Source organism: Peromyscus californicus, unplaced genomic scaffold (genome assembly GCF_007827085.1).
Source record: "Peromyscus californicus insignis strain IS unplaced genomic scaffold, ASM782708v3 Scaffold_17__1_contigs__length_78620276, whole genome shotgun sequence".
Lineage (NCBI taxonomy): Eukaryota > Metazoa > Chordata > Mammalia > Rodentia > Cricetidae > Peromyscus > Peromyscus californicus.
The window spans coordinates 25367174-25378837 of NW_026294469.1; the positions used below are offsets into that span (position 1 = coordinate 25367174).

General features: G+C 47.8%; 1 long non-coding RNA gene across 1 annotated transcript; it reads right to left on the bottom strand.

The window, feature by feature from the left end:
• Nucleotides 1-801: 801 nt before the first annotated feature.
• Nucleotides 802-11343, bottom strand: LOC128112683 (uncharacterized). Its single transcript, XR_008219120.1, has 3 exons — nucleotides 5966-11343; nucleotides 4638-4805; nucleotides 802-2224 (listed from the first exon to the last, which is right to left on the bottom strand). It is a non-coding gene; the product is annotated as an uncharacterized LOC128112683 (long non-coding RNA).
• Nucleotides 11344-11664: the final 321 nt, after the last annotated feature.

Here is an 11664-nt window from a genome sequence, read left to right on the forward strand (position 1 = left end):
CGGGGAGGCTGGGGAGTTAGCTCAGTTGAGTGTTCTCCCAGCATGCATGAAGCCCTGGGTTCAATCACTAGGGTGTGGCAGTGCTACACTGTAATCTCAGGATTTGAGAGATGGAGACAGGAGGACCAGAAATTTAAGGTCATCCTTGGCTACATAGGAAATTCAAGGCTAGCCTAGGCTACGTGAGATCTTGCTCCCCAAAAGCAAAAATAACAAACAACCCTGTTACTGGTATTGCTGTCCTCTTTAAGGCCCAATTCAAATCTTGCCCATAATCCTCAACTAAATGGTGACATCCTTAAAGACAGAGGCGAAGGAAGGCTTAGGACATAGCAGTAGTCTGTCTTATCTTCACACAGCATCTACGGACTTGTTACTCTTGGCAACAACAGGCCTATGGGCTGGGCAGATTCTGGCTCTTACCTGAGCCTGGCTTTTAGCTTTCACTCCTCCAGGCTATACTGAGTGATTTATCTGGACTAGGTTTGATTTTTCTCTGATAGATCAAAAACCAGAGACAAGGTGCTGCTGGAGTACAAAGAAACCATCTCCAATTGCCTAGACTCCAAACCCCTAGTACGGGAGGATAAAGCGTTGATGTCACGGAGAAGAGAGTGGAATCGTGGGCCTAAGCTGTCCTAGGCATCCTTAGAAGGAAGTGTATCCCCAAACTCGACCCCTGTGAATGATAGCTGAGGGAAACTGTTGAGAGTCCATTATCCACAAATCACTGTCTCACCTCCGGTACCAGGTCCTCATATGTATTGCTTTAAGCTTAGAATATGCCCAGATAATCATTCGTTCCATCTCAACAAGGATTTATTGAGTCCCTTCTCTGTGGCAGGCACCTCACTCTGTATACAAGACAATCCCAGTGCCGCCATTAAGAGTGCACATTCTAGAGACAGAAAGATTAGACGTTATCTCAAGATGGAGAAGAAAGGAATATAGAGCAATGATTTCCTAAGTACAGAATCTCTGTTTTGTGTGATGGAAAAGCCCCACAAACGGACAGAAGTATCAGGACATACTATCGTGAATGTAATAAATCAATACAATTAATGTAATTAATGAATATCATAAATATAGTTATTGAATAAAAAAAAGAGTGCACATTCTAGTTGGGCAGAAAAGCTGACAGATAAAATTTTACCTACTGAGCACTGCTCTAGGAGCAAGCCCAGGACTTCAAGAGAGCAGGATGGGGCTGACCTTTCAACCCAATTTAAAGGAACAGCTGAGTCCTTTGGAAAAGGCAACCTGCATACAGTTAGGAGAGCCTTGGTGTTCTCAAGCCCCCGCAAAAGGCTCTGCACCATGGCAACCTGTTTGCAAACATGTTTGGTGGGTGTGGGTTAGCGACCCAGAACCTGCACACTTAACAAACCCCAATAGTGGGTTTGGTGCAAGTGAAGACGGCGGCGGCGCGTCCACAATTGAAGGAGAGATGGGATGTGAGTTCCAGGGGCCTGGTGGGTGAAAAGCTGGGAGGTCTGATGCGGGTGTTTGATCTTTGTATCACAGGAGACTCCCAGAGCGTTGTCCCCAAGAACAAGAGAATCTTTACAAAGATTTCTCCTCCAGCTGCTGGACAAGAAATAGCGAAGCGAACCCGATGGCTAGCTGAACAACACCCATCCCGGTGATCCAGGCAATTGCCAGAGGACACTGGATGATGAGGATGGTACTGCAAGGTTCTTGGTAACATCCTGTCGGACGTCCAATACCCCAACTTGGGAGGCTCTACACTTGGTGTGGTCAGAGTTCCCTAAAGGACATTACCCAGATAGGCGGAGTCCCCAAAGGTGTTTATCCCTCCCTCTGCCCTTTGGTAAATTGTGCCCACCGCTCGCCTTCCCGGCATGCCTCCCGGGAGTGACCTCATCGGCTCGGTGCTGACTCCTGGGCTTCGCTAGATGGCGCTGCTCTTCGCCCGCTGTAGCTCTCAGCTGGTGCCAGGGCGGTCACCCCGCACCATCTCCGCTGATCACTGCTGGCTGCTCCCAGCTCACACATCTGCTTTTCCACGCTTCCCTCCGGCGTCCAAATCAAGAGCCTGGGCTTCATACCGCATCCTTGCGAGCATTTATCCTCAAATGGACAAGCAGGCAGACGCAGCCGTGGAGTCTGTTGCCCTGTTTCGGAATAGTCTCGGAGCTCTTGGTCCTGGCGGACAGTCTCCAGCTGCGACTCGAGGAGACTGTCTTCCAGTGCCTTGGTTTACCTTAAAATGAGATGGAAATAAATAAAACTATCTTAAAATACTGTTAATGGTGGTAGGGCATGGGGCTGCCCCACGCAGCAACCTGAGGTGGTGGTGGTGGTGGTGGTGGTAGTGTGTGATGCTTATGTGTGCATTACTTACCTGTGTGTGCACATATAGAAGCCAGAGGTCGACTTCGGGCGTCGCCTATCGCTCTTTGTCTTATTTAGTATGTGCACATGGGTGCAGATGCCCGCAGAAGCCAGAGACATTGAGTCCCTCTGAAGTTACAGTTACAACCAAGTGTGAACCACCGGCTTGGGGATACGGAACCGAACTCCGACTCTTTGAAACAGCAAGATGTGTTCCTAACCACTGAACAATCTCTCCAGCTTCTCATCTTAATTGAGATGGGGATGTCTCATTTAAACCAGAACTTGCCATTTCAGCTGGACTAGGGGGCCATTAAGACCTGCTGACATCTGTCTTTCTCTGCCCCAGCTCTGAGGTTGCCCCAATTTTACTAGGTGCTGAGGATCAAAACTCAGGTCCCCATGCTTGCTCAGCAAGGACTTTACCATGAACCGTCTCTTTGGCCCATGAGTTCAGAGACTTACACTCTAAGATTTTATTTTTATTTATTTATTTATTTATTTATTTAAACAGAGTCTCACTATGTAACTCTGACTGGTCTGGTACTCACAGAGGCCTGCCTGATTCTGCCTCCCAAGTGTTAGAATCAAAGATGTGCTGGCCGCCTTGCCTGGCAGAAGATGGGATTCAGATTCTCTCTCTCTCTCTCTCTCTCTCTCTCTCTCTCTCTCTCTCTCTCTCTCTGTGTGTGTGTGTCACACCACCTGTGATCAGGTTCCTAAGACTCTCAGAAGGTGTTCAATACTCTGGAGTTGGAGCTATAGGCTTCAGTGAGCTTCCTGACGTGAGTGCTGAGAACAAAACTTCATTCCTCTGAGAGAGCAGTAAGTCTAACTGCTGAGACACCTCTCTAGCCCCAGAAGCCAGGATTCTGAACATCGCTGTCAAAAAGGATTTCAGGGGCACTGGAGAGATGACTCAGAGGTTAAGGAGCACTAGCTGTTCTCCCAGAGGTCCTGAGTTCAATAAATAAATACACCTTTAAAAAAAGATTTATTTATGTATTATGTATACATTGTTCTGCCTTCCTGTATCCCTGCAGGCCAGAAGAGGGCACCAGATCTCATTACAGATGGTTGTGAGCCACCATGTGGTTGCCAGGAATTGAACTCAGGACCTCTGGGAGAGGAGCTAGTGGGATTAAAAGTGTGAGCCACCATTGTCCAGAAAGAAGAGATTTTTTTTTAAAAAAGATGTTGGCATGGATTCAATAAAGCGGTGCTCGGGGAAAGGATAAGACCCAACACGGGTATGGGCTTCTCAGGGAGAAACATGCTTAAGAGGCTCACAGCGGCCATATGTAAGGGGTTGCTAAAAAACGTTCTTTCCTATCTTCTGCTTTTTCAACACATGAGATGATAGGGTGGCTTTGGTGATGCCTTGGATAGAATTATGGTGTGCTAGGATAAAACCATGGGTCACAGGCTTGCACGTGGGGGTGAAGAGGTAGCATTACTGTGAACGGGAAATTCATAGAGAACTGCAGGTTTGCTGAATGCGGCGGCGCACGCTTTTACTCCCAGCACTCAGGAGGCAGACGCAAATGGATCTCTGTGAGTTTGAGACCAGCCTACATAGTGAGTTCCAGGAGAACCAGGGCTGTACAGAGAGACCCTGTCTCGACACCACCAAGCCCAAACAAACAAACAAGAAAGAAACCCTGCAGGTTTATAGCTAGGGAAGGAGAAAGAGCACATACACTTAGGTGTCAAGTGTAGTTCATTGCTATTTTAGCATTCTGTTTTTGTATGTGTACTTGGGATTAAACCCAGGGCCTCTCACATCCTAAGTATGTGCTCTGTCACTGAGCTAAGGGCCTACTTTTAGGAATTAAAGGTACTACTTCTGGGTAGGGTGGGTGTGGGGCGTTTACCCACCAACCCCACAGCTCCCCAGAGTTTTCTTGAGTGTGAGCAGCAGGAAATATTAGATAGAAGGATTTATTGAGAAGAATCTTGCGGAGATAAACAGATAGAAAAGAAAGGATAGCCTCGAGAGGGCCTGGAACCTTTTTCCAACGGGCCCGACTGTCTCTGCCCCAGGGTTTTTATAGAGACGCCCAGGGGTGGAGCAAAAGACCTCCTCCCCCAGCACAGCCAAGTGCAGACCATCTCAGACACCTGCACTCAGGCCCGTGGTCCTAATCATCCTCTATGTGAACCTGCTGGGTAAAGTCACGAGGAACCCGAGAACAGGCTCCCACAGGTGGGTCAGTGCAAGGTGGTTGGATATCTGTTATCTGGGATACTGGGAAGGAATGGAGGAGAAAAGTAACACGCACTTCCCTAGGGTGCTCAGGCTTTGACGAGGCTCTCTCCGAGGATGGGACTGAGTCAGGTATCCTGGGAAAACTGACTTGCAGGCTCTCTCAGGCAATCGCCGCAAACTCATTTAATAAGCATGTCCAGCTGTGGAAATGGGTGCTATTGGTGCTCTGTCATCTGGTGCCCTGAAAACCAGAGGAAGATTAACATCTGGCCAGCCAGATATAGGCAATGCAGGCTGATGGAGCATCTAGGCACAGAGACCCCACAAGGACTGAGTCTAGAGCCCAGCAATACCTACCTGTAAGTAATCTACTCTGCCCATGCCATGACAGTGTCCTTCCAAATCATCAAAGTCTCCACTCCACTGGGCTTGTTTTTGGGTTCTCATAACAGAGAAATGGTACCCCAAGGTTTTCTGCCAGGATGCTGCAGTGTTTATTATTTATGTTGATAGTAGTTTAACAAATTCACACCCAAAGACTGATCCCCTAGCACAGGGTACATTGCCTTATATCCCTTTTTGCTATTTTCCTTTTACATTTTAGCCCGCTTTTCTCCCTTACATGGTAACATACATCCCGACTGGGTGCTCTGTGTTAAATGGTTGTGACAGTTACGCACGCACACACAGATACTGATTTGCCATGGTGCCGGCCCTTTTTCCTAGAAGGGCCCTTATCACAGGCTAAATTCCTAGAGGCGAGGGACACAGAATGTGGACGGCCTTCTCTGCTTTCGCAGCCCTTCCCCAGTACTCAGCGACACGGGAACCAGACAGCCAGACTTGGGCAGAGCAATGATGAGAGAGAGATGGCCAGATAGAACAATGTCACCTTTTCCTCCCTTGCAGTCTAGTGGAGGAGATAAAGTCAACCATGAGACCAAGTCAACCATGTGACCTTGCAGCCATCCTGGCAGGACTAAAGATATTCTAAAGAGACATTTGTGTTTCCTTGGCTCTCAGATTATTGGAACAATAGTCTCCAAGATATTGGAATTTCCCCTGGAATCTGATGCTGGGAGAAGGGACTGCAGATGGGCCTCCTGAGAGTATGTGTTAGGGAGGCGATAAACTAGTGGGAGGTAGAGAGGGGTGAGCAGGAAGTAGCCAGCCTGGACAGTATCCTAGGGAGCCTGGAGATAGGAAACTAGAAAATAACCGTGGGATTCATCAGCCATCAGCCATGTAAGCAGGTTTCCCTGAATGCTGACTGACCCTGGCACCCAAGGCCTCCCCGGGGATCCATCAGTAGAACAGGGAAATGATTTTCACCAAGCAACCACCCCTCTCTCCCAGCACTGGTTTTTAGGCATATGTGTCTTTATCTAATTTCATTCTCACCAAAGGCTGCAGGATTGGGTGTTATCTGTATTCCCAACTTATGGATAAGGAGACTGAGGCGAAAAAAGTTTACGAGATTTTGCCATAGTCAAAGAACTGGCAAATGCTGGGGCCAAGTCCTGTTTGCTCCTACCCACACAGCTCTACCAGGATGGGTTGTTTGGGTCAGATCCAGATCTGGACACCCTGGAAGGCAGAACCTGACAAAAGAGGATTTGAAACGTGAGAATAAGCCAATTCTGTGGCCAGAACTAAGAAAGCATTGCTAGAGCCTTTTCACAGCAATGATGACCTTTGACCTTCCCTTGAAGGTCAAAGTTGGCTAATAGCAGTACCAGAAAGGATGGAGAGCTGGCTGAATTGAGGGGGAATAAAGCCAGGTGGTGGTGGCACACGCCTTTGATCCCAGCATTCAGGAGTCAGAGACAGGGATATCTCTGTGGGTTCGAGGCCAGCCTGGTCTACAGAGCAAGTTCCAGGACAGGCTCCAAAGCTACAGAGAGAAACCCTTGTCTCAACCCCCGCCCTCCCAAAAAAGAGAATAAGAAAACAATCCTCAGCCTGGCCGTAGTGGTGCACATCTTTAATCCCAGTACTCGGGAGGCAGAGGTAGGTGGATCTCCATGAGTTCAAGGCCAGCCTGGTCTACAAAGGGAGTTCCAGGACAGCCAGAGCCATTACATAGAGAAACCCTGTCTCAGAAAAGAGAAAAAGAAAAGAAAACTATCCTCTTGGGACCTCAGGGGTGTCATGAATTATGAGAGAGACAAGGATTGATGATGGAAGGGTATTGAGCTGGTAGCTAGAGATGAGATAAAGGAGAAACTGAGGGGCTGGGTAACGGGAACACGCGGTTTAGGCGGAGCTGCAGGCCAGGTGCTTGGAGCAGTTAAGGACCTGCAGCCTGCCCTGCTTTCCTTTGTACCAGAATCTTCCTCCTAAAAATGCCGGTGTGAACAACCATTGTTGTCACAAAGTGCTCAAAATGTAATCCAGAATGAGGTAAAAGCTAGGCCAGGGGACCACGGTTATTCAATACCTAGCCACCTCTGGAGGCCCTGCCTCAGGGTGAATTGAGATCAAAGAGGGCCTGAAGACCCCAGAGGAGGAAGCCTGTTCAAACCTCCAGGGATCCTGAGACCCTAGTCAAGAAGGTCTTTGTAATGATGATTAAGCTCCCAATAAGCCCCCTACAGCTCTCAGGCCTCCTTCTCTGGGAGTCAGCCTCAGGCTGACTCCAGAAATGGGGAGGGGAGCAAGGCTGGTGGTAGAGGGTGGGCAGGTTAGGAAAAGCTCCATACCAAATTCAGGCCGGGATGTAATCCTACCCCTTTCCGTACCCCCAGTGCCCACAGATAACACCTGGGTATATGAGGGAGGACTTCAAGGCCCAGCCCCTTGCTTAGGCCTCATTGCTGCCCCACAAACTCTGACAGAGGTTTCTGGATCCAGGTGAAAAAGAACTACAGGCATCCTTAAGAATGACTTCTGGCCAGCGGCGGTGGCGGTGGCGCAGGCCTTAAATCCCAGCACTCAGGAGGCAGAGGAAGGCAGATCTCTGGGAATTTGAGACCAGCCTGGTCTACAGAATGAGTTCCAGGAAAGGCTCCAAAGCTACACAGAGAAACCCTGTCTCAAAAAACAACAAAACAAAACAAAACAAAAATGACTCCTGGGGGCTGGAGAGATGGCTCAGAGGTTAAGAGCACTGACTGCTCTTCCAGAGGTCCTGAGTTCAATTCCCAGCAACCACATGGTGACTCACAGCCATCTGTAATAGATCTGGTGCCCTCTTCTGGCCTGCAGGGAGAACACTGTATACATGATAAATAAATAAAAAACCTTTAAAAAAAAAGACCTCTGACTGAATGTGGTGACAGGCTTTTAGTCCACGCTCAGGAGCAGCAGATCTCTGTGAACTCAAGGCCAGCCTGGTCTCCATAGTGAGTTTCAGGTAAGCCAGGACTACATGGAGAGACCCTGCTTCAAACAAACAAACAAACACTAAATAAATGAGCACTAACGCAAGAAGACCTTTGTACACTACTTGAACACTCAAATACGTGAACTGATACCCCAGTGAAAGGAACCAAAATTGATTGGCAAGAGGGATTTACCCCCCAAGCCGACAACGACTCACGAGTGGCCTGCGCAGAGGCTCTGATTAGTCTCTTGTTGAAGTTCTGTAAGAGTCACAACACGGAATATTACTCAACCAGAAAGAAGGAGCCCATCGGGTCTCTCGAGGAACAGTCGAGGAAACCGGAGACCATTGTTTTAAAGGGAAGTAAGCCAGACTCAGGAAGAGGAGAAGTGTCGCCTTTTTCTCTCGTATGTGGTGTCTCAAAAACTGTTGTTAGAGCTAAAAGGGAGGCTGTTGGGGAGAGGAAGGGCTCAGGCGGGGGAGAATCAGGGCCACACGGTCAAAGCACGCTGCATGTTCCCATGAACGTTCCACAAAGAAAGGCGTCCTTTGCACAATATATGCTAATAAAAATGTGGCCGGGGCGGTGGTGGTGGCGCCCGCCTTTGATCCCAGCACTCGGGAGGCAGAGCCAGGCGGATCTCTGTGAGTTCGAGGCCAACCTGGTCTACAGAGTGAGATGCAGGAAAGGCGCAAAGCTACACAGAAAAATCCTGTCTCGAAAAACAAAAAAAAAAACAAAAAAAAAAGTGAAGAAGAACAGTAGCAACACGACCGTCACCACCGGAGCCTCTACTGGTGCAGTGGCCCCGTGTGGTAGAGGACACCCATCGTCACAGCACCCTGAAAGCTGACACAGGAAGATCAGGAGTTGGAGGACCCACCTGGGCTGCTCAAGGGGACCCTGTCTTCAGGGAATGGTGTGTGGGCGAATGACAGGTAAAGGGGCAATCTCCTGTAATTTCAGGAGGAGCGTCAAGAGTTTGAGGCAAGTCTGGGCCACATGGTGGTTTTACGGTAGCCTCGAAGGCCCACTGAAGGAAAACTCATTCCTCTTGGTCAAGAAAATGGAATTTCTGGTTTACTTGGAGACCTAACATTCCAGTTAGGCTAAGCAATCACCTGATTAAGGGACTACCCTCAGGAAGATAGAGTTTCTGTAAGCCAGGCTAAAGAGATAGGAAGAATAATTATACCTTCAGGGAGGTAATGTACTTTTCCTTCCCAGAAAGCCCAGCCCCGATGAAGTCATTTTCAGAGCCACAGGCAGGCAGAGATCCCTTTCTAAGCAGGCTTTCCCGACACCGGCTTCAGCCTTCCTCTAGGGGCCTCTCTTGACGTGTGGTTGACTTTGGTGCCGCCTTAACTCTGTGGCCCAGCTTTTTCTTTGCCTTCTAATCGCCCTCTGGGCACCTGCTCCAGTTCATGTCTTTCCTGCCCTGGGTTTTTGTTTTAAGCTCTAATAAAATTGTTCTCAAGCTTTTTTTTCTGAGTCCCTTATTAAATTCTTTTTTAAACAAAACCAGAGAAATGACTCAGGGGCTGAGAGCACTTGGTGCTCTCAGAGGACTGGGTTCGAGTCCCAGTGTAGCTCACAAACCCTAGCTCCAGTTCCAGGGGATCTGATACCTTTTCTGGCCTCTTTGGGCACCAGGCATGCACATGATGCCCATATACACATGTAAGCAAAACACTTATGCATATAAAATAAAATAAATAAATCTAAAAAAAATAATTGAAAGGCAAGACCAAGACTCCAAGATCCCCATAAGGAGATCCCAATTTCCAAGGTAACAGGTGAGGTGAAACTTCCAGGTCAGTACCAGCTTTATTCCTCCATGTTTATGACTCAAGTATGTTATATCTGCGGCAACAGGGCCTCACTGTCAAATTCTGGAGGGTAGCCAAGAGCACTGTCAATAGCCTGTACTGTTTGGGGGGTTTATGGGGCTTCACTGGCCAACAGCTCCAAAGGAAGTAACCCACTGGTGACACTAGACATTTTGTTCATCTCTGGTATCTGGTAGGGGCATTGTTGCCTGTTATGAGCCATACAGTCTTGAACAGCTAACTTGTAGAAGGATCTAAACTTCCCATCCTGATGTCTTTGATGACTTGAGACTGTCTTATTCTTTCCTCAGACCTTAATTCAGTCTGGAGTTGAGCAAAAACATGGCTTAATTTCCCTCATATTCTTCCACTCTAAGCAAGACCCTAGATCTTGGAATCAGCAAATACAGTACTGCTAACAGAACCTCTTAATGCTGGAGGATTTCCTTGAACATAGGAACAAAGTCCTCCACTTGCTTTCCAGGCAGTCTGATCCTGGAGATCTATTAAGATAACGGAGGGAAAATCATCATTAGGTCAACCTGTCCTCATCCTGAGACGCAGGTGAATGCCTCAGGATGAGTTATAAAATGCTCGTTTTTCTCAGGATGAGTTATAAAATGCTGGGTTTTCTCAGGATGAGGAGTTATAAAATGCTGGGTTTTCTCCCGACTGTAAGCTCCTTTGAGACTCGCCACACTCCAGAAACAGCCCACGCTTCCATTCTTTCCTATTCAAAAATGTGCCTTAACTTGGCAAAACAGAAATACGAGCTGTTTACTTTTTGAGTGTTGTGTGGCACTATCCTTTGGGAGAGGTGAACCAAACACTCACTTTAGATAGGGAACTGACTACAGAGCAAAGTAAGGATACTAACAAAATCCAACTTGGTGAATCAGTGAGTTTTACTGGGGTTACTTATATGAGTATGGGTGAGGGGTTACTTACAGGAGCAGGGATGGCTTAAATGCAGCTGCTTTTATTACTGAAAGCCAACCCCAGCACTGGTGATAGCTTTGGAAAGCTGGAAGCCTGGAGCTCACTGCATGACTTGCAGGTAGCTTGACAAGTTAGAGTATCTTCTAGAAAGCTCACTGGTTTTTGCTTCTTAGAGGCATCTTGACTGGTGTTCCTCTTCCAAGGAGCTCAGCTGGTCTGTCTCCTCCTAAATCCTTATGTAACCTTAGGGTGGGAGGGGCCATGTGCATCTGGTCAGTTTCAGGGACTTCCTAAGATTTCTGAGTTGTTTTCTTGCTAAGTTGTTTTTGGTTAGTTAGTTAGTTTGTTTGTTTTGAGACAGGGCCTCACTATGTAGCCCTGGCTGTTCTGGAACTTGCTATGTGCACCAGGCTGGCCTCAAATTCACGAACATCTACCTGCCTCTGCTTCCTGAGTGCTGGAGTTAAAGGTGTGCACCACCATAGCTGGTGACATTCTCAGCTTTAAAATGCTTTCCTTTAGGCCAGGTGGTGGTGGCGTATTCCTTTAATCCCAGCACTCGGGAAGCAGAGGCAGATGAATCTCTGTGAGTTTGAGGCCAGCCTGGTCTACAGAGTGAGTTCTAGGACAGGCTCCAAAAGCTATACAGAGAAACCCTGTCTCTAAAATCCAAAACCAAAACCAAAACAAAAAAAAAAAAAAAAAAAAAAAAGCTTTCCTTTAGAATTTCCTGAGTCTTAATATGCCTCCTTAGAATTTACTGGATCTTTCTGGATGGTAGGGGCCTTTAATCCCAGCACTTGGGAGACAGAGGCAGGTGGATCTCTGTGAGTTCAAAGCCAGCCTGGTCTACAGAGCAAGTTCCAGGATAGGCTCCAAAGCAACACATAGAAACCCTGTCTTGAAAAACAAAAGAAAGAAAGAGAGAGAGAGAGAGAGAGAGAGAGAGAGAGAGAGAGAGAGAGAGAGAGAGAGAGAGAGAGAGAGAGAGAGAGAGAAAAGAGAG